General features: G+C 32.4%; 1 protein-coding gene and 1 long non-coding RNA gene across 6 annotated transcripts in view; one reads left to right on the plus strand and one right to left on the minus strand.

The window, feature by feature from the left end:
• LOC143244042 (exocyst complex component 6-like) overlaps window positions 1-23,135 on the plus strand; it is a 285,728-nt gene that overhangs the window by 23,089 nt on the left and 239,504 nt on the right. The gene's annotated exons all lie outside the window — the stretch shown is intronic.
• LOC143235829 (uncharacterized) lies at window positions 1,328-10,559 on the minus strand. The gene is made up of 4 exons (XR_013019381.1): window positions 10,207-10,559; window positions 8,713-8,851; window positions 5,971-6,123; window positions 1,328-1,630 (listed from the first exon to the last, which is right to left on the minus strand). It is a non-coding gene; the product is annotated as an uncharacterized LOC143235829 (long non-coding RNA).

Genomic DNA, 23,135 nt, shown 5'->3' on the forward strand with positions numbered 1-23,135 from the left:
TCAACTGTGTAGATGGAAATACTGTGATTTTCTTTTCGATATATATTCATGCAGTCCACTGTTCCAGGACCCAATCTGGTCAGCATCAGATACCTCTCAAATGGACCATAAATTCAATAAAAACACAAACAAACATATTAATTGGTTTTGTAGCACATCCATCCCAATGATACCAGTTCTAGAATTAAGGGCACTAATAATTAAATACAGTCTACTTAAACCTAACAGAGATTGGTTGCTTATTTTAATCTATTGCCAGTCATCAGAAACAATTCAGTATATACTGACTAGTGATCTTTTACTTTGAAGGATTGATTTATTTCAGGTTCTATCAGTGTTCTGAGCCTGGTTAGTGTTCAACTCGTAATCAGGAAATTCAAATTTTGCCACCGAATATACTCTCCCTTTTCAGTTGTGGGAGCATTCTAATGTGATGATCAATGCCACTTTCCTTCAGTAAAATAGTAGCCCAACAATTGTGGATGAGTAGTTTCAACTAGCTACATCCCATACAATCTATCAATTTTAAATTAGGGACACCTAGTAAAGATAGCTTTCAAAAAGTTTTTCACAAAATTAAAAAACTGATAACCAAACTACCAATGCTTAGTTTCTCCTGGAACTCAATCACATGCCTTTTACCATTACAGGGATATACTAAGCTCCATCCAGCCCTGAAAGAACTGGGCTGACTGCCACTCCCCTAATTTGATGGCCATGCTCAACTTGGGCTGTATTGGCAGTCTTAATGGCTTTATGTTGTCTGCTTAGAAATTGCTGAGCTGTTAGTACAAATTTATAACGTTACTACATGGCAAATTAAGGTTAGTTCACTTTATAGGGAATCAATATTTCACAGGCAAAGACATTTTTTCCTCACTTCTAAAACTTGGCACAAGCTGCAATATAGACCACTGTAGAAGTAGAATAGCTCTGTCTATTCAATAAATACCAGTGTGGTTGTGCTACTGTGTTGGAATGTGTGGAACTGTCTTTCTCCACTATTCTCTAGTAATATAAACTAGAGGTGCTACTCTGGTTAGTGAAGGTTTGGTAGGCCTGTACAGACACCCAGGTTCACTCAGACTTGTCAGACACCATACTATTAATGATTGAGAGTCATTAATAGTATAGTGTCTGGCAAGTATGTTTAAGGGTAATACTCAATTTATTAATCTATGCTGGCCTACATCAGCTGTAACAAGAAAGGAGTCATTTATCTTTGTAAGATATATGACAGTCCTGTACCCAGGAGAGAACTTCATCTAAACCTGACAATTCTCAGCCTTCAATGAAGAAGTTCACAATACCATCAAACCATATAAAATGTCAATTCCACAATCAAAAATTTATTTAAAACTTAAATACACAACAGTTTAAGTAAAGGCATGTGAGACAAAACTCTTCAAACATTGAATGTCCTCTAGTTATAGCAGAAAATTTTATACACTAGGGTATTTGTATATGGCACTGATTTCTACTTGAGAAAGACAGGTCAGTTGTCATCTCTAACATACTGTGATGATCTTGCATCCAAGTCCAAATCTGTTGGGATGAGGTTCCAGATTGAATAAATATCATATTACTTATCTCATTTCTGTCAGACTTACTTGGATGGCAAAACAAAAACCTACAGAGATAACAATGGTATAGTTGTTAATGATTTTGTTGTGAAATGTTTTTATATAAATACATCTTTAATAATTGGTTTTTAAACATTTGTATTTGTAGCAACAGTGTTAACAATAGATCACTGGTATTTGGTACTTAGTATTTATTTTCAGGCCATAAGTATAAATACAGTGGTTTTAGATCAGTGTAACAGTTATGTGTTCATGTTTCATTAGATGTAATGTGTGGGTTTTATTTAGGAACTTAATACTGACATATGCTTTAGAGAAAGCTAATAATAAAGATATGCAATATTAATGTAGAGTCTGTAGGTTCAATGAGAAGTTAGAGGTTATCATAATTAAAGTAGAGACAATAGATAAAGAGAAGTGTAGACAGTGGAAAATGGCAGTAGGATTTCAGGAAGAGCTTAAGCTTTAACATATAAGGGATACATCAGATAACAATAACTTTCAGGAAGATAGAGAAAACGGGATTAGAGTAAAAAGTAGTGAATTCAGTTATGAATCTCGTGTGTTCAATAATATATTTCAACCCTGAAGAAACTAAAACAAAACTCGGATGTGAAGTGGCAGGGACTAAAACCAAGCTTGGGAGGGAAGTGGCAGGGACTAAACTAAACTTGTATAGAAAGTGGCAGAACAAAAACCAGACTTGGATGTAAAGTGGCAGTAAATGTAGACTTTTTAGTTTTACATCACTGGTGGGAAAATATTTGTAAATTGTATTAAAAGATGCTTTGCAAAGTCATTTAAAAAAGTTTAAAATTTTATTGGACAGTGTACATAGGTTCACTAAAAAAATCTTGCCTTACAAATCTTTTGAGATTCTTTGAAAAAGTTGCTACTTGTATAGATGAGGGTAAGGGTGTAGATTTGGATTTTCCAGAAAGCATTTGACAAAGTCTCACATAAAAGGCTTGTAAAGAAACTTATCTCTATATGTGTGGGGGATAAGTTAACTATCTGAATGGAAGAATGGCTTCATACAAATTGAGTTCAGTCAAACTGGATTAATATTGTAAGTGGTGTACCTTAGAAGTCAGTCTTAGGGCCATTGCTCATTTAGTTTTATGTTAATGAGATAGATGACAAAAAACAGTCAATAAATTACTTAAATTTGATGATCATACCAAGTTATTGGCTCTTATTGGCTGTAGAAAGGATGCTGCTGGTTAACAAAAGAACTTACATCATTTAGTGAGTTGTACAAATAAATGGAAGATGGATTTTAATTATAATAAATGGAAGGTTTGGCAGATAGGTTATTATGATTTGAATTATTAGTATCATTTGAATGGAAATAACCTTAACAGTGTCATGAAAGAAAAGGATTTTGGTGTAACAGTTCATCAGTCTTTAAAGCCATCTACATGGTGAGCTGTTGCTAGTGGAAAGATATATTGGATTTTAAGTTTATCTAATAAAATACTGAACATAAGTCTAAAGAGGTTATAGCTTCATTGATTGACACTGGTTACGTCATATTAAGGGGATCTGTTGATGTGTTTAAGATTGTAAAGAGAGTTCATACTTTTGCAACATCTTTTTTTCCCATATTTAACAGTGAGAATAATAGGATTAAGAACTTAAATATAACTATTGGTAGTCATTTTCAGCTAAGAAAGTTTCAATTTAATAAGAGGGTGGTTGGCCTTTAGAATGAAATGTCTTCTGATGTTGTACAGGTGGTAAATTTAAGTGACTTTAAGAAAAAAGGTTAATAATTATATTAATGATAACAGCTGGCTTTAAAAAAATTATTTTAATGTAGTTTAGAGGATGGAACTGCCTAGATGGGCCAGTAGCTAATGTGCTATGGTGTTGTTTTGTGTAGGTCATATTGCAAAATATTTATTGTGAAAAAATAATTAATTATTGAAAAGAAATATATCTAGATTATTTTATTATAATCATGTTACCATAAATCATTCATCACTCAATTTATAATTAAAAAGTCAAATATTTAATTTTACTTATTCTATGATATTATTGTCTTTAAGGATAATTTAATCAAATGGTAAGGTTTGTTTTTGTTTGTTTGTTTTGAATTTTGCACAAAGCTACTCAAGGGCTATCTGTACTAGCCATCCCTAATTTAGCAGTGTAAGACTAGAGGGAAGGTGGCTAGTGATCACTACCCACCGCCAACTCTTGGGCTACTCTTTTACCAACGACTAGGGGGATTGACCGTCACATAATAACGTCCCTACGGCTGAAAGGCGAGTATGTTTGGTGTGACGGGGATTCGAACCCGCAACCCTCGGATTACGAGTCGAACACCTTAACCCACCTGGCCATGCCAGGCCCTAAATGCTAAGGAAACATAATTAACTGGTAAAGTAATTATTTAAACTGTGTATAAATAATACTAATGTTGATCAAAATTGTGCTGGCTCGGTTCTGTAGAACTCTGACGTTATTCTCACCAGTCACGGCGGATCTAAATAACATCTTTTGGAAATATGATGGCGCGACGCTGTAAGAACTCGCACTTTGATGATAGTTTTTTTGAACTATGATATTATCGTACTTGGTGACATACTAAACCACCCTTGTCCTACACACGTGTAGCGCCATGTAATGGTGTGTTGTACAAGATTTATGATAACTCGTCCAGCACAGAATTTTGGAAAATACATATAACACAACAAAGATGATAATTTAAATTTTTCTAACATTCAATGTTTTACCATTTTTTTTATTAATGTCACATATACAAATACATATATAATATGTTTATTAATTAAAATGGTAATAGAAGTTCCAGTTTCAAATCTTCAATAACTAGCGGGTCAACGATGACCGACTGCCATGCATATTTTGTTCTGTAACGCGCTAAACTTTCGTTACCTGCATAAAACAAACAACCTATTGAGCAAATTTAATGTGTCATAATCTCTCATGAAATTATCTGTTACCTTATTTTCTGAGGTATTATGTCATGATACTTGCCAGGTTAGTTTTGTTTTCCCTGTAATGAATTAACTACAAAATAATAAGTTGAATACATAATCCTTTTATCTTTCGTTAAATTCGAACCTACGAAATATATTAATAAACTAGATATTTGGTGAAGCGACCTCTAACGTGTTTTCTTTCAACAGCAGATAAAAACAATATGAAGAGTAACAAAAATAATTTTTCAAGTTCATACGTCATGCTGTGTTGTATCTTACAGAGTTTATAATTCTTCTCGTGATTCATGGCATGTGCACGTTACACTAACAGTACAAATTACAACGTTAAGTGCCCCTTATGTGGCATCATTTTAGTGTTTACTGACTGAGCGACAGACAGATAACACCCTACAGTATAATAGTGCAAATGGTTAAAACAATGATTCCCAAAGGCTCTCTTACAGCGCAATAATGATGAAAAGAACCGTTGTGTATTCGGAGAGCGGTTGAGAATTGATATCATATTATATGATTAGTATCCTCCGGTGTAGAGTGACGTGAGTGGGGTTTGATACGTCACATGGGGAGAAAACAGTTGTAATTAAAGTACAGGTTGTTTTTTGTTTTTTTTATATTAACATGGATTAAAAGTTAAAGTATCCAATTAGTGTCATGCCACACGGATGATAGCAAAAACATAAAAACACCGCATGATTATTAAAAAAGTTGTGTCTCTTAGTGTCTAAAATTTGAGCCAAAATGCAGATAAATCCAGTAAGTAATTTCAATTGAAAATATCAGTATTAATCTATTCAGAGACATTCCAGAAGGGTTTGGAAAATTATGAACTCTCGACCTTTAACATATTTCTGTTTAAATGTATGATAGTCTAAAACAAAAAACACAAACTAAATATCCATTGTAAGTTAGAGTTCATCTCCCTCTACACATACAATCTCATAAGGAGTATTTTTCTAGATCACTAGTGCCCCGATAAAGTTCATGATAATAATATTATTTTGTGGATCAGATAATAACTGTGGTACAAAGAACACTTTCATCTAATAACTTGACCACAAACAAAATACCGTCATTTCACCAGGTAAAATACATCTAAATAGTCAGTACGACTTCCAGTAGTATCAGAAAAGTATAAAAAACACACCCAACACTCTATGTAAAGCCACTTACCCCCAAAGTTTAAGTATTTAACCTTCGTCTGAACAATACATTAAGAAAAATGATTATTTAGTCGTATGTAGTCAGAAACGTAGGTTTTTGAGGGCCGTAAGAAGGCCTGTAAGGCCATGGCCTGACCACTTGTTAATAGCTACAATTAATGAATTAAAATTTGCTTCTTGTGATACAATACATTACGTTGCATATATGCAGTATAAATATTCAGTATCCTACTAAAATCATAAAAACCAGATACTTACAGATCGTCACACACTGGTTACTTTAGTGTAACATGATCGTCTGAATCTGCGACGTCGACAAAACAAAATGTTGTTTGTCCACTTCACTAGTCTTAACAGATCTTTGTAAACTGTCGAGAAACTTCTTTAATGACTTCTTCAATTTTTTTGTCACTGAAATAGAAACAATAATTACAAATACTGAATTTGTTTTGGTACATTTACACAAAAGTGAATTTCTTCAGAGAAGATCTATATTTATTTATATAAACTGTGTTATATTGATAAATCCTGGCATTAGTTTTAGTGGCTAATAACTTTGATAACATAGATTAATATCACGATTCACCAATTTAAACAAGTTCAAACCCAAACAATTATTGTTCAATCAATTTGACAGTATGAGTTCTGTCTCAACAACTACGAGATCTGCCGTATACCAGCTAAACTTAAGAGTCCTGACATTACATGAAATACTGTGATAACACAGGGTATAGTTGATGTGATGTAGTTCACATGTTTCTATCTACTTTCATTCACCAATTATTATATTATCTACACTCCGTAGTAACATTTCCTAGAATAAAAATGGCTTCAAAAATGTATCGGGAAATAAGATAGTTGAAGTTCGTCCTGTGAAATTAAACGTGTTTGAATATTTACATGTTGGCATAAATATCGACTAAATATTTAATGTTTATTTGAGGGTCACGTAAAATACGTCATCAAATTTGTCTTCTTGATTTTCAAATACAAGAATCAAAGGTCTAGATAAAATTATAATTGAAAATCGAGACTTAGAAAGTATTGAAGACAAAGATGACATGGAAGGTTGCGTTTAGCTGGCCCGGCATGACCACGTGAATGGAGCACTGGACTCATAATCCGAGAGTCGCGGGTTCGAATCCCCATCACATCAAACATTCTCGCCCTTTCACCCGTGGGAGAATTTTTAATGGTCAATCCCACTATTCTTTGATTGAAGAGTAGCCCAAAAGTTAGCGGTGTGTGGTGATGACAAGCTGCCTTTCCTTTAGTCGTCCGCTGCTATATTAATGACAGTTAGAGCAGATGGCTTTCCTGTAGCTTTACGTGAAACTGAAAACAAACAAACAATTATAACACCATGACTACTTGATAGTAACTAATACACAAAACAAACAAACAATTATAACACCATGACTGTTTGATAGTAACTAATACACAAAACAAACAAACAATTATAACACCATGACTTTTTGATAGTAACTAATACACAAAACAAACAAACAATTATAACACCATGACTGTTTGATAGTAACTAATACACAAAACAAACAAACAATTATAACACCATGACTGTTTGATAGTAACTAATACACAAAACAAACAAACAATTATAACACCATGACTTTTTGATAGTAACTAATACACAAAACAAACAAACAATTATAACACCATGACTGTTTGATAATAACTAATACACAAAACAAACAAACAATTATAACACCATGACTGTTTGATAGTAACTAATACACAAAACAAACAAACAATTATAACACCATGACTGTTTGATAGTAACTAATACTGTTTGATGTAACTAATACCAAAACAAACAAATAATTATAACACCATTTTGATGGTAACTAAAAACAAACAAACAAACAATTATAACACCATGACTTTTGATAGTAACTAATACACAAAACAAACAAACAATTAAACAAACTGTTTGAATTATACACAAAACAAACAAACAATTATGACTGACTGTTTGATGGTAACTAATACACAAAACAAACAAACAATTATAACACCATGACTGTTTGATTATACACAAAACAAACAAACACCATGACTGTTTGATAGTAACTAATACACAAAACAAACAAACAATTATAACACCATGACTGTTTGATAATAACTAATACACAAAACAAACAAACAATTATAACACCATGACTGTTTTGATAGTAACTATATAACACAAAACAAACAAACAATTATAACACCATGACTGTTTGATGACTGTTTGATAACTAATACACACAAAACAAACAAACAATTATAACACCATGACTGTTTGATAGTAACTAATACACAAAACAAACAAACAATTATAACACCATGACTGTTTGATAGTAACTAATACACAAAACAAACAAACAATTATAACACCATGACTGTTTGATAGTAACTAATACACAAAACAAACAAACAATTATAACACCATGACTGTTTGATAGTAACTAATACACATCATTGGTATATATTCTTCAAATCTATCAATATATATGTTCACCATGGTGACTGAAAGACAACTATATAGACCAATATATAATATACATTAACTGATACACATATTTTTCAAACCGAACGTGTCCTATTTGATTTAGAAAACATATGAAAACGTCTTTCTAGTTTCAAAATGTTTATTCAGTACTTCACCAATTTTCATAACGTCATAAATGCCATGTTTAGCTGGGTTGTTTTGAATTTTGCACAAAGCTACACGTGGGTTGGTTATCTGCGCTAATTGTCCTGAAATTAGGAGTTACAGACTAGAAAAGGAGGACATCTAATCAACACCACTCAATGTCAATAACTGGGTTACACTTTTATCAACAAATAGTGAGACTGATCATCATATTATAACAGTCTCCCCCAGCTGAACTGAAAGTGTGTTTGGTATGACGGGAGTTTAAATCTGCGTCCTGCAGATTGTGAGCAGAACGCTCGGAGAACTATTTAAGCTGAATGTTAGGTTTATTTCAAAATACATACCTTTCAGGTACGGCCACCTTTGAAATAAGTGGATGTTCTGGTAAGTGAACGGTTGCCATTGAAACAGGTGAGGTTTTCTTGAGGCAGGATTTAAGAGTTTTAGTAACTCCCACCTGGTTAGTTTTGTCTGATAATATATCTGAAAAAGAAAGATTATAAAATTGTTGTCATTAATAACTTCATTTCTGAGAGGCTTCTAACTGATATATTTACGAATTATTATACACACAATCACACACACACACATCAAGATACGTATATAAGACGTGAAGTAAACAATTTTCTTTTCTTTTTAAGGAGAAAACCCTATATTTAGAAACTCACTATTACATTTTATTACAACTTTGTACCCACAAAGAAGACTTAGAAACTTAATAGAACTAATTAAGAATGTAACACCGTCTACAGGTTAAGCCCATACATAATAGATGGGTCTTTTATTAAAGTTCGAAACTTTACAAAATATTATATTAACCCTAGCCTTCTACCGACATTCCATTCTCTGCCAGAAATTACTATTCTCTAGAATACCTTGAGCATTGACATTAAACGTTAAAATAAAATAAACACCTTATTACCTAACCCTGAATAACTTCTACTACAGCAACAAAACAAGGCACATACATAGTATCCCATGCGAATGTATCGAGATCATTTCATCATATTTATAAATCTTTGTATGCCAGCTCATTGTTGTGTTAGCCTAATAATGTTCTTTACTCAAGCATTAAAAGAAACGTTTACCTGTACCTTACGTTAGAGGTTTAATTATTAGTTAATGCGTTTAAAATAAACAAATATTTTATCCTATATTTAAATCGATAGATAAGATACAACAAATATTTGATGATACTAAAGTCAAGATACAGTTAACAGAGAAAATTGAAATTCATAAATTTGAATGTTGACATGGAAGAAACTGTAATGGACAGACAGAACGTGATCTAAAATGTCGTTTACATTAAGTATGTAGAAGAAGTAAAGATAATGACAATACGGCCACAGCAGACTATTTACAACAAATATAATTAAAATATTATGAGTTAAGGTAGTCATTGTGGGTTTAACCGTAAGGTATTATAGCCAATGATATCCGTGAAACATTGGAAATACGAAAGAGGAAACAAATATAATGAATCATGAAACAGAGACGAAGGTCAAACGTATTTCTTGGTAAGAGACTGATCATAATATATTTGTTTTATCTGAGATACACTTGTTAGACACTATACAACAATGTTTATAAATGTCATTAGTTGTGTAAGAACTTAACATTATATTCACGTTCCACAGTTTGGTGTTTAAACTATGATAGTCGTTAGAAGGACGTGAATGTTGTTGATACGTACATCTTCTACAGGAAAATAGTGTATTTTAGTTCTGCAATTGGGGTGAATTTGAGAGGGGTGAGAGGAGGAGGTTTTTCTTCTGGTCTAGAGATAATACAAATGTTTTAGAAAGATTCTCACTGAAACTTTAAAAGACATATTTTACCTTTTTCGTTGGAACAGAAAGAGACACATTTCACAATTTTAGGCTGGTTGTAAGCCATCGGTTATCTGAAGGGTTATAACATTGAAATTGAATTTCTTTACCACTGGTGGGACAGCACAGATGACCAGTTGTGTAGCTTTATGTTTCACAGAAACAAACAAAAGTAAAACTACATTTCTGTGTTAATTTCATAATTTTCAAATATAAATATTACTTAATAGAACCTTGAACTAAATAGTTTGTTAATACTGACGTCATCATTTTTTGTTCTTTCTTCTGGATTTTCTATGGATCCGCTTTGTGACTGTACTGTTTTATTCTGGGTTATTTGTCTAATTTGACCTTGAAATATATTCGGCCTGGCTTCTCTCCAAATCACAATACTAAAAGAAAAAGATGTAGCTATGATAAATATCTCTATATTTACAGACATCAGTAGATATACGTGTGTGTGTTTTCTTATAGCAAAGACACATCGGGCTATCTGCTGAGCCCACCGAGAAGAATTGAACCGCTGATTTTAGTGTTGTAAGTCTGGAAACATACCGCCGTATTTGCGAGGGGCAGTAGATATACATTTATATTAAAAGTAACATGAGCTAAACAGCAAATAACAACAATTGTAATGTAACCTGTTAAACTTTAGCGTCATTATAATATTACAGTAGTATATTAGTACACTGGATAACTGGCACGTTTAACTGAAAGGATTCTTGTTCTATTAAATCAACATCAGAAAGTTTCATTGTATGAGAACAATTTTAAATTAGATTATAGATCAGGGTAAGAGAGGAAGAAATAAAAATGAAAACACCAATTTTATTCTAAACTAGTTGATTGGCTATTACGTAAACATAACTAACACCGGCAATTAGTATTTAAATGTAAATTATTTTGCCTACTGTAAGTACCAGTTAAAACATTTGAGTTTAATTATATAGTTTTAAACTACACACCTTCCTGGGTCGTTTACAAGTTAGAAACATTTAATCATTATAAAAATCGTAAATACCATTACAAACATTCATAATAAAAAATCAGTTTAAAAATCATGATAATAAACATTGAATAGATTGAAGTATTTCTAAACTGTTAGACTGTTCAACCAATTAGCTGTAAACTTGAAGGTTAATAACATTACAGTTAGAATTTCGATACTTTTGGATGGTTTTGCACCTAACAATAAACAAATTTTACCAATAGAAAATTTGTGTTTACCATGCTACAAGTACCATAAGTGATATTCCCACCTTTTCAAATACCAATGGAAACATAAGTAACATTACTATCATGGTAACTAAAATGAAAACAATAATATAATTGTTTAACACTTTTATTGTTAATGAATAACTCTTTTCATATAAAGTGTTGATAGAATTATTTGTTTAGTAAACAAGTATTCTACAATAAAGACGTTTCAAATTGCACCAGTTTGGTAATATTTAACTACAGCTACCACACTTTAAATCCTGTGTATTTGGAGAACGTATCATTCAAATCTTTACGAATTCTAAACGTATTTTTAAACAACAGACGAAACAGAATGAGCAAGAAACGATTATAAAAATAAACGAAAAATGACAGCAAGTTTAACAAATCAAAGAGAAAATATATAATTAAACGTAACTGATAAAGAACATATAAACTAAAACTAGTCAAACCCCTTTAAAAAAACATAAAATCCAATCAGGGATACTAAATAATAAAAATATGGCAAAGTAGGAAAAATAGGCCATGTGTCAAATACCCGAACTTCATATTAAACTAATACTGTAAGTTTCTTCACTCGCTATATAAGAAGTGAACATTATAAAATTACAGAGTTGTTAATGACTCTTAAAAGAAGTTGTAAAGTTATTTAAGAGTTAAGCACTTGCAACAATAAAATATCAAAATAATTTTCATATAAAGACTTTCATAGTGTGTTTTTAAGTGTCTGATAAAACTTACATTTGCATGCATCCAATAAGCAAGCTCCAAGGTTTGCTTGTTTGTTTCTTTGTTTGTTTTATGAATTTCGCGCAAGCTGCACGAGGGCTATCTGTGCTAGCCGTCCCTAATTTAGCAGTGTACGACTAGAGGGAAGGCAGCTAGTCATCACCACCCACCGCCAACTCTTGGGCTACTCTTTCACCAACGAATAATGGGATTGACCGTCACATTATAACGCCCCCACGGCTGAAAGGACGAGCATGTTTGGTGCGACGGGGATTTGAACCCGCGACCCTCAGATTACGAGACAAACGCCTTAACCACCTGGCCACTCCGGGCCTCCAGAATTTGTATGTTGACCTTTTGGACAGGACCAAGAGTTCTATGATCCAAAGTAGTTGCTGTAATGATTTTTAGGACACTGGACACCTTTGGATCGTCGCTTTTGAAGCAGCCAGGTGGAGATGGATCTTAAAAAAGGAATAGTTTGTAAAGTACATATCTAACAGAGTCTTAAATACCAAAATGTTGATAAAAAGAAGTGAACTAAATTGTGTAACGAAGTTACAATTAACAATAAAGAACAGAGTAAACCTTTCATAGAATTATTATATGTAAGGAAAGTGGATTGTGATTCTCTTTCATGACTAGGTGTTTTTGTATATGAATTATCTATCTTATAAAAAAATACTTAACAATGGAAACGTTTCTCAATATTTTTCATAAAGCGGTTTAGAAATATTTCAAAAATATTTTTGATGTATGATATTTCCCATAATACCTTTACTTATGTGGTTAAGGCACTCGACTCGTAATCTGAGGATCGTGGGTACGAATCCCTGTCACACCAAACATTCTCGCCCTTTCAGCCGTGAAAGCTTTATAATGTGATGGTTAATCCCACTATTATTTGGTAAAAGAGGAGACCAAGAGTTGGCAGTGGGTGGTGATGACTAGCTGCCTTCCCTCTAGTCTTACACTGCTAAATTAGAGACAGCTAGCTCAGATAACCGTAGTGTAGCTTTGCGCGAAATTCAAAATAAACCTAACAGGTTATGGACAGTTGTTTATATTTTCGACATAAAATATATGTAAATTTATTCTGAAACATGACGCAGTGAATTGTTGATAACAAAATAAAAAGAATGCTAAAAAAGTCATTAACAAAGAATATTATAACATGGACGGCCCTAACTATTATAACAAGTGAATAAAGAACAGGTATGGTTGTGTTCAATATAGTGTCTTCACAACTTGACATTAGGGCTGCTGTTTCCGTTCTTATACAACTTTTCTTAACCGAACAATGAGATTCATTAAGGTAGTTGAAATACCCTGCAGTTAAAAGCATCGTGTTCAGTGACATACTTGTTACTCGAACCTGGAACCATCTGGTTAGTAGCCCTAATGTAATATTTCCTTTCAACTAAAGTCACCAAATTCTAATTTTAGCATTACTTAATCTGTATATTATGAAAAGAAATTTTATTGACTATTTATTACAAGTTTCTTTGTGTCTCTGTGTAAAGGAAATTCAAATTTATAGCCAGTTTTTCATCATCCTTTTGTAGAAAATCTGTTTAAAGAAATAAACTAACAAAAACAATGTGCATTGTTTCATTAAATCATTTTAAGTTCTCTTAATTTCAAACGTATTTCTATTTCATTAAGAGATTACACGAAAAACATTCTCCCTCTACTCTTTACATAAATAAATAAGAAGAATGAAGAAGAAAATAAATCATTATTCGCTACTTACGGTAAAGGTTTTTATTTAACACGAATTCTAGCGGACAGATGTCGTTGTCGTGTGGAGCCATGTACACTGAAAACAAGAACAAAACGAAAGTTGTTACACGATGTTTTCTCTATGTTTGGACATGAAGTTTTAATGTCGATAAATCAAAGTGTCTTGTCAAATTTTTGTATTTAAATTCGGTTTCTCCTTTGAACTGAAACTAGTATTTATAAATTTAAACAATAAGTTTGTTAAACATGCTAAGGTGGAAAGCTTACATGACATCACCACTCCATAACGTAGATCAACCTGATATCGGCTTCATAGTTTGGATTTGTTTGTTTACTTTTGAATTTTGCGTAAAACTACACGAGGGGTACCTGCGCTAGCCGTCCCTAATTTAACAGTGTAAGGCTAGAGGGAAGGCAACTAGTCATCACGACCCAACGCTAACTCTTGGGCTACTCTTTTATCAACGAATAGTGAGATTGACCGTCATATTATAACGCCCCCACGCCTGAAAGGGCGAGCATGTTGGGTACAACTGAGATTCGAACTCGCGACCCTCATATTACGAGTCGAACGCTTTAACCCATCTGGCCATGCCGGCCCGAAATTAATTTGGATATTTTCAGCTAAAAATAATACATAAGACTAAAAAGTACTTCGAAAGAATTATAGAAAACGATCTGTATAAAGACTGCGAAACTTAACCACTTTTGAAAGTAACTGAAATTACTTAAAACTTCCGTTATATAAATTTAGTGTCCGTGAGTCTTTAACAAAAGTTGGACTGAAGAGGACAAGAGAAAACATCTAAATATCTTTCCACACTAATACAATGTTTAATAATATATTTTCTAATTTGAATGCTAAATTAGGGACGGCTAGCGCAAATAGCCCACATATAGCTTTGCGCGAGATAAAAAACAACAACAAAAAACAAACAAACAATATGTAATGCTTTACGGGTTCTTCAGTTGATCGAACTGTCGAGTGTTGCGAAATACGGGTGAGATCTACGCACCCTCCAGTGACACAGTTGTATGTATGTGGACTTACAGTGCTACAAACAGAGTTTCAATACCTGTAATTCGCAGAGCGCGGATGGCCCACTGTGTTGCTTTGTGGCTAACATCAAACAAAGAAAAGATCTGCGCAATATGCTTAAATACACATAAATGAGCTATCAAGTGGCTCTAAATTTTGCCTAGGTATATAACCTCATAGTTTCTCACAATATGTGTATTTCTTTATGAGCCGTAAATATCTTTTATTGTATAAATTTAGCAGTTTAAGACTACAGGGAAAGAAACTAGTCATAAACATCCACCAAAAACTGTTGGAATACTTTTACCAATGAATACAAGAAACGACCGTCACGTTATAATGCCCCCAGAACTGAAAGAGTGAACATGTTTTTGTCACGGTTAAAACCCGCGACTCTTATATAGTAAACCTGTCTAAGCCGGAAACACAATTGGACGAAAACCTATACAAGCCGGAAATATCAAAATTTTGCAGCATTATCTTAACATTTCTCTTATAAAAGGCCCTCTATTACGCGGTACCTGCGTAACGCGGACGGAAAACTATTTTTCACCTACCTCAACTATCAACAAGAAGGATTAGAACTTGAGTTAGGCGGATAAAATGTTTTGATTAAATATTAATTTATTATTTAATTAATAATTTCTTTAAATATTAATAAATTCTCGGACATTTTGTTACAGTAAGTAATGTTTAAATATATTTGTTCTTTTTTCTGCCATCATTATTTTTGCAGTTAAATTAAGCAAAAGAATGGAACAAGAAAATAGGAATATTCTACTTTTCCTAAATAATGCAACTTGTCACTCAAAAGTTCAACTTTCAAATGTTCGTTTAGTCTTTCTACCTCCATGTACAACATCAGTTCTACAGCCACTAGATAATGGAATTATACAGTGTATAAAATTTAAATACAGAAAATTGATGCTTCAGTATATTATTGCAAACATGGCCGACTCTAAGAGAGCATCGGAAATGATCATGAAAATTGATGCGTTAGATGCAATTGCATTTTAAAGTCATTCAATCAAATGCGTAATAAACTGCTTTCGAAACTGTGAATTTATTCTTGATAATGGCGGAGGTTGTGGAGAAGTTGTTTGTTATGACGATTCTAGTGAGATCCAAGCTCTGATTGAGAAGATCGATGCAGATATTTCTGTGAACGTGGAGAGTTTTGTGAATGTTGACAAGAATGTGTTAACAGAAACTGATGATACTGATTTAAAATCTATAATAGAATCGCAAGATGGTAACAGTGTCAGAGATTCAAAAGATGAACAAAATGGAAAAGATAGTGACGAAATAGAAATTCCTACTTCATCGCAAGTGTTAAGTTATATTAACGCTATCAAATTGTCTGCAAAAATGAAGGGGGAAAATGAACATGAAAAGGCCGTAGAATTAGCATTCTCATTTAACCGCATGAGAAAGCCCATTAAAAAACGAAACAATTGAAATTGGACACTTTCTTCAAATAAATTTGATTAAGATTTTGTGTACTTATGTATATTTTGAATATTTTTGTTCTTATTTTAATAAATATAGCATAAACAGTATAATAACTTTATACACAAACGTCTTACTTCCCTTGAGTCAAGCAAGTGTAACGTACCACTTAAAAATTATATATAATTAAGGAAATGCATGTTCACAGTCTAAGCTGAAAAACATGCTTAGGCCGGAAATTTTACTCGGTGTCATGCGATTCCACTTTAGAGAAGTTTCACTGTATTGTGAGTCCTGCACCCTAATTATCTGGTCATGCCGAGCCATTTAAAATGGCGTTAACCCTAAATTCCCGTTAATAAAGTATTCTGTTGATGAAAATTTTCTAAGTGAAAGCTAAGGATTCGAATGAAATTATTCACCATTTAAGTGATATGTAACAGTTGGAACAGCAAAAGTAATTAAGGTAAATAAAAATCTTCAAGATATGCCAACTATTCAAAAGTAATTCGCTCTCTGTAATATATGATATGACAGGTTTAGTAGACTTTGTAATATACTTCACTAACTTTACGAAAACTTGTTTTTACATTAATGTTGCTAAGATACAATAATTTTGAAATTCTCACTTGGAACGTATTGTTAAACAATGTTTAGTAAAAAACATTGTCACTGTATAAAAAGCCAGGTAACAATACTCGCACAGTTACACTTGATGTCAGTATTAAGCTATTATAATTTTTAAATGAATTTTGTTAGATGAGACGTGAGAGAAAAACTCAGACAAATGATAATAAAGGATAAATTGATACATCTCAATTAAAACTTTCTATACTTTATTTTGTACGAAGTTTCGATTGTTTATTTGTTTTTGCATTTTGCCCAAATCTACACGAGGGTTACCTGTACTAGTCATTCCTGAGTTAGCAGTGTAAGACTAGAAGGAAGGCAGCTAGTCATCACCACCCACCGTCAACTCTTGGGCTACTCTTTTACCAACGAGTAGTGGTATTGACCGACACATTATAACGCCCCTACGGCTAAAAGGGCAAGCATGTTTGGTGTGACGGGGATTCGAACCCGTGACCCTGAGATTATGAGTCGAGCGCCCTAACCACCTGGCCATGCCGGGCCTACCACGTATCGGGCTGACGTCTATCTTCAGGCTATGAAGACTGACTTTTCCTACTGTAAATATAATGCTGTGAAAAAGAAAATAATACTGATACTGCAACACGAGTACAATAATAACAACAATAAAAACCTGTTTAAAGAGAAATAAAGTATTATAAATGTATTAAATACAAAAATCGAACTATTAATTACAAATAAAATAAATAATAAAAATCAGTACTGTTAATGAATGTGTTTCATTACATAACAGTATAAACAGAAGAAAGTAAATGGATTTGTCAATATCAAATAAATGTTTCTGCTTTAAACTGTTTAAAGGAAGTAAAAATAAAACGAATCAAACAACGTTTCTCATTTTAAAAGTCGATCTATTGTAATGTGTATAATATTATACAATGTACAGTATTTGATGTATTCCTGTACTTATCATTAGCAACCTGAAATAACTTAAATATATCAACAACATGGAACTATATCATCATAGTTGTTGTGGTGAACTAGTTGTGAAGTTCTCTCTTCCTCATAACGTTAAATATAAATAAAGGAAGAATCCACGAAAGTCTTAGATACTTAATACCATTTAGTAATGATGAGTGGTTAATTCTGTGAATATAACAAGACCAGCGAATTTAAACTTCATTAATGTTTAAAGTTATTTAGGAAGTTTAAGAGTTTACACAAATGAAATCTGATGTGTTTGCAACAAAGGTTTTTTTTAGTATGTGCAAAACTTTGTATTTACGAATGAGTATGCAACATCAAGAGTTTGTTTTAAAGTGAGAGTCAGTAATCATGGAGGTGAGACATTGTCCTGAATCTGAGTGTTCTTATCTATCAAAATAAAATTGGGGCCAGTGGTACTAGTGAAAGTGGTTACTGAGATCTAACATGTACTAATATAAGGCATAACATTCAGAGAACCATTCATAATGATATACAGATTAGAACGTCCATAGAAGATGATCATTAGTGAACCATATTTTCAACTTGTCGTTATTAATAATGCATTCTAGTTAATGTACTATTATAAATATTGATCTGGTAATGAAAGGCTGGTATACAATTATACGTTTAATAGTAATAATCATAAAGAGCATTTGTATGAAAGTCTAATGATGGTTTTTACTGCAACACTTCCTTCTGTCATAAATAATACAGAAAACTTATTGTGTTGCTTTGTGCTAAAACCAACAAACAAAATAAAAGAGATCAAAACTTATCTACCAAAGAACGATTATGATCGGGTTTTTGTTTTAAACAGATGGTCGAATTCTCCATCTTTACTGTTTTTATCTAAAGACTGACCCTATCATGAAATTATTTAATTCTTTCGGGATGGATCTCTGAACTTTAGCTGCAGTAAGATGAAATTTGAACAATGATTTTGACAACCTTGTTAGTCACCAACACATTCTACCTGAGAGAATACCTCATGTCGAGTCTGAAATTAAAGAAAGTAAGGAGCTACAAGTTAGCTATACTCCTATCAGACTGTCTGTTTTATTGTTTCGAAATATAGTTTGGTTCATCATTTAATACTAACTTTCAAGGAATATACAGAGCTATACATTTCTAACAGAAAACCTTATTTTTTCTGTAGATCTGGGTCTTTCTACCATTCAAATCAAACTATTCTAATTTAAAGTGATGGAAGTAGAATCTAAATAGGAAAGTGCTGATATCCTTATTTATATCAACACCTTTAATATATCCTATATTCAATTAACATAAAATAATTAACAGCAGCATAATATTTAAACTTGTTTAAATTGTCTAATCTAATTTCAATTTGGTGCAACATTCATATTCTTGGTTTACTGTAATTTTGCGTCAGTCATCACTGGCAAAAAGTTTCAGATTTTAATATCTTAAGTTTTTTGTGTAGACATGCAAGTGATAACTGTTTTCTTAAAATAATCCAGTGCAGTTAATACCTTGAAATATTGTTATTAAATGCCAAATAGAGAGAATTAACATCCTAAGAGAGAGTAAAATATCCCCCGACATGGCCATGGTGAGTAGTGGGCGCTCGGCTAGCAACATGGGAGTTGCAGTTTCGATTCTCCATCGTGACATTAAAATAAAACACACACACACGCACAAAAGCGGATTAAAATATTTACATGATTCTAAATTGTTTAAAATTTACAAAAGATTTCGCTTGTTCGCCAAGTATTGTGGTGTACAAAGTGAACAGATACAAGGAACCTCAATCCTTTAGCATCAAATGAAGAGAGGGATCAAAAAAGAGAAAAAGATGTTTTACACCTAAAAGTTAATTTCCTTGTAAATTGAAGGAAACCGTGAGAAACCTTGTTGATGACGTTAACACTCCTACGAAAAGTGGGTCCTAATAGGCCCCAGAGCAACTTGAAAGGTTATTAATATTAGACTAATAATTTTGTATTTAAATGAAATTGCCATTTAAATCCATTAATGAATGGATTAACGAGATTCCCACTGTCCCTATCTACTATCTAGCGAAACCACAGCCAGGGGAACGGGCTTGGAGAAATCAGGACTAGAAACGTCTTTTCGTAGGAGTGTTAATAAGCCACCTATTGGTAAAGTGTCAAAAAGTATAGTAGAGAACGTTAAGAGCAAGGGCGTCTTTATTGTGCAAACAGACTCTATTATTACGAAATAACGTTTAGTGTTTGGAACAACGGAATGGATGCTTTTGGACAGACAAATGTATATTAGGTTCCTACCATTGTGTATATATTCGCCAAAGAGTCAATGAAATATTCCAGAAAGAGTGTCTTATGTCAACAGTACAGGATGCAATACGCTTTATAATTGTTTGGAATTCAAAATCTTTATATACTTTATATACTGTTGTTCATCCCGAACAACTAATTTCCAGGGGATACAACATGATGAACTTCAAGCTAACAATGAGTCTATAACAATCTTCGAAGAAATGTTAAGTTTATTTGGTAAAAAAATAAACGTTCAGACGTTCTTCAGTGAATTGAATAGCTGCCACTAAGTCCAGATCTTATCCTCATGGAATAACCTGTTTGTTGCTGGACTACATACTTAACTAAAGTACCAACTTCACAAAATAAAGCTTTTAGAAACATTTTCAGGAACAATAAAATCAAATTACATCATAGTTTGTTAAAATACTTAATACTTAGTTTATACTTTATTAAGAAAAATACCAACAAGCGTGTCATGAAAGATCTTAATGGTGATTGAATCACAAAATAATTTACTAACATTTGACTTCTTGACTACTTTTTCTACAATGCTGTTGATCAGACTTGATTTTCTAAAAATGTTTAGTTATTTCAGTTATGTATGAAATGTGACGTTTTGGTGTACTATGGGGTCGGGGTGGTAATGCTTGCCCCGTCAGTTTTGACGGGCTATACGCTAATGTATATATCTCTTTCTTTTGTATTCACATTGGTAAGTGTTATTTCGTAAAATTCTGACATCAAACAACTCAATCATCTTTGGAGTCAACTAAATCTCATACGGTTCTTCTCACCAGTCCCATAAGGAATCCTTGATAGTCTCCACAATGACTTCTCCCCGTGCCAGATCATCACCGAGAAAACTGAAAGAAATCAATAACAAATCGATATTTATAGAAATATAATTACAACTGACCTACAGTGTCGAACAGGTTATAATTATACCTTAGATCACTCTAGTCTATTAATGCAACAAGTTGGAATGATTATGTACAAGTAGCCCTCTGGAAAACTTTATAACAAATTTACATTTCTATGTTCAATGATAATAATAATCCATATATATAACTCATCCTTAATGCCATTATTTATCCTTATTACAAATTTACCAGGAGACAGTAAAGGCTAACAAGTTTGGAGTTTGACATTAAATCCAGTTACAAATAAAAGTCTATTTAATTCAAGTATGCAGTCGTGAATAAAGTACACAAATAATTAAGTCAAAGAAGTTTAAAACGAGAAAAAAAGAATTAGCTTTGACACTGGTGTTTAAAAACACAAATAGAAATTTAAGGAAATATATTAAGTTACTCAGGTAAAGAAATAACATGTACAGACTAGTTATGATCGACTAAAGTCTAAAACCTCTTTACTAATGAAAGAACAAGTACAAACTTATTACGATCTACTGAAGTCTAAAACGTTTTTACTAATGAAAGAACAAGTTCAAACTGATTATGATCTACTGAAGTCTAAAACGTTTTTACTAATGAAGGAAAATGTACAGACTAGTTATGATCTACTGAAATCTAAAATCTCTTCACTAATGAAAGAACACGTACGGATTAGTATCCAACATCAATATCTATACAGAAACAGTATCAAACATTATATATTTATACTGTTATAGTACCCAACATCAATATCTATACTGTAATATCATCTAACATTAATATGTATACTATAACAGTATCGAACATCAATATCTATGCTGTAACAGTATCAAACTTCAATATCTATAGGTAACAGTGTCAAACAGCGATAGCTATATTGAAATAGTATCCAACATCAATATCTGTAGAGTAACAGTATCAAACGTTAATATCTGTGCTGTGACGGTATCCAACATCAATATATATATATATATATATATATAGTGTAACAGAAAGAACCGTCATATCTGTACTGTAACAGTATCCAAAATGAATATCTAGGGTGTTACAGTACCAACGTCAATATGTATAGTGTAAGAGTATCGAACATCTATATGTATACTGTTATGGTATCCAACATTAATATCTATACAGTAACCGTATGAAACTTTAACATCAATGCTGTGAGAGTATCCAACATGAATATTTATACCGTAACAGTATCAAAAATCTAAATCTACACTGTTACTATATCAAACATCAATATCTGTAGTGTTACATTATCCAACGTCAATATCTATACTATAACAGTATGAAACATCAGTATCTAGAGCTTAACAGTATGAAACATCAGTATCTAGAGCTTAACAGTACGAAACATCAGTATCTAGAGCTTAACAGTATGAAACATCAGTATCTAGAGCTTAACAGTACGAAACGTCAATATCTACACTGTAAGAATATCCAACATCAATATCTACATTGTAACAGTATTCAACGTCGGTATATATAGAGTAACAATATCCAACATCAATATGTATACTGTAACAATATCAAACATCATTATCTATACGGAAACACCATAGCTTCTGTATACTTTACTGTTTCTATATCTTAACTTCATTTTGTTAAATACAGCAGTCTTGAAGTGAGTGATATTAATTAGTTTGTTGTAAAAATTGTGTTCTTAATGTAGACGTAAAGACAAACATTAAGTACTTAAACTTCTACAAATTATTCAAAGTTCACTCTTGTTTCTTTTATTTATAATCTCGTGTATTTCACTCTACATATTTTAAAATATGTTTCGTTTCATGGTCTCAAAAGACATGATGTAGAAATTTTAAATCATTATCCTACAAGGTATAATTTCAAAACTCTTGTGTTGGAATAATCGATTGGTCCAATTCACGCGCTTCTTCTGCTCTTTTATCCATAAATATTTAAAAGTCTATCAAATTTGGAGATTTGTTCTAATGTTACAGACAAAGATAGGACAGTGAGAAAGACTTGGTGTCCAAAGACGAACCCTTTCTTCTACCAAATAAG

The sequence above is a fragment of the Tachypleus tridentatus genome, chromosome 2 (genome assembly GCF_004210375.1).
Source record: "Tachypleus tridentatus isolate NWPU-2018 chromosome 2, ASM421037v1, whole genome shotgun sequence".
Lineage (NCBI taxonomy): Eukaryota > Metazoa > Arthropoda > Merostomata > Xiphosura > Limulidae > Tachypleus > Tachypleus tridentatus.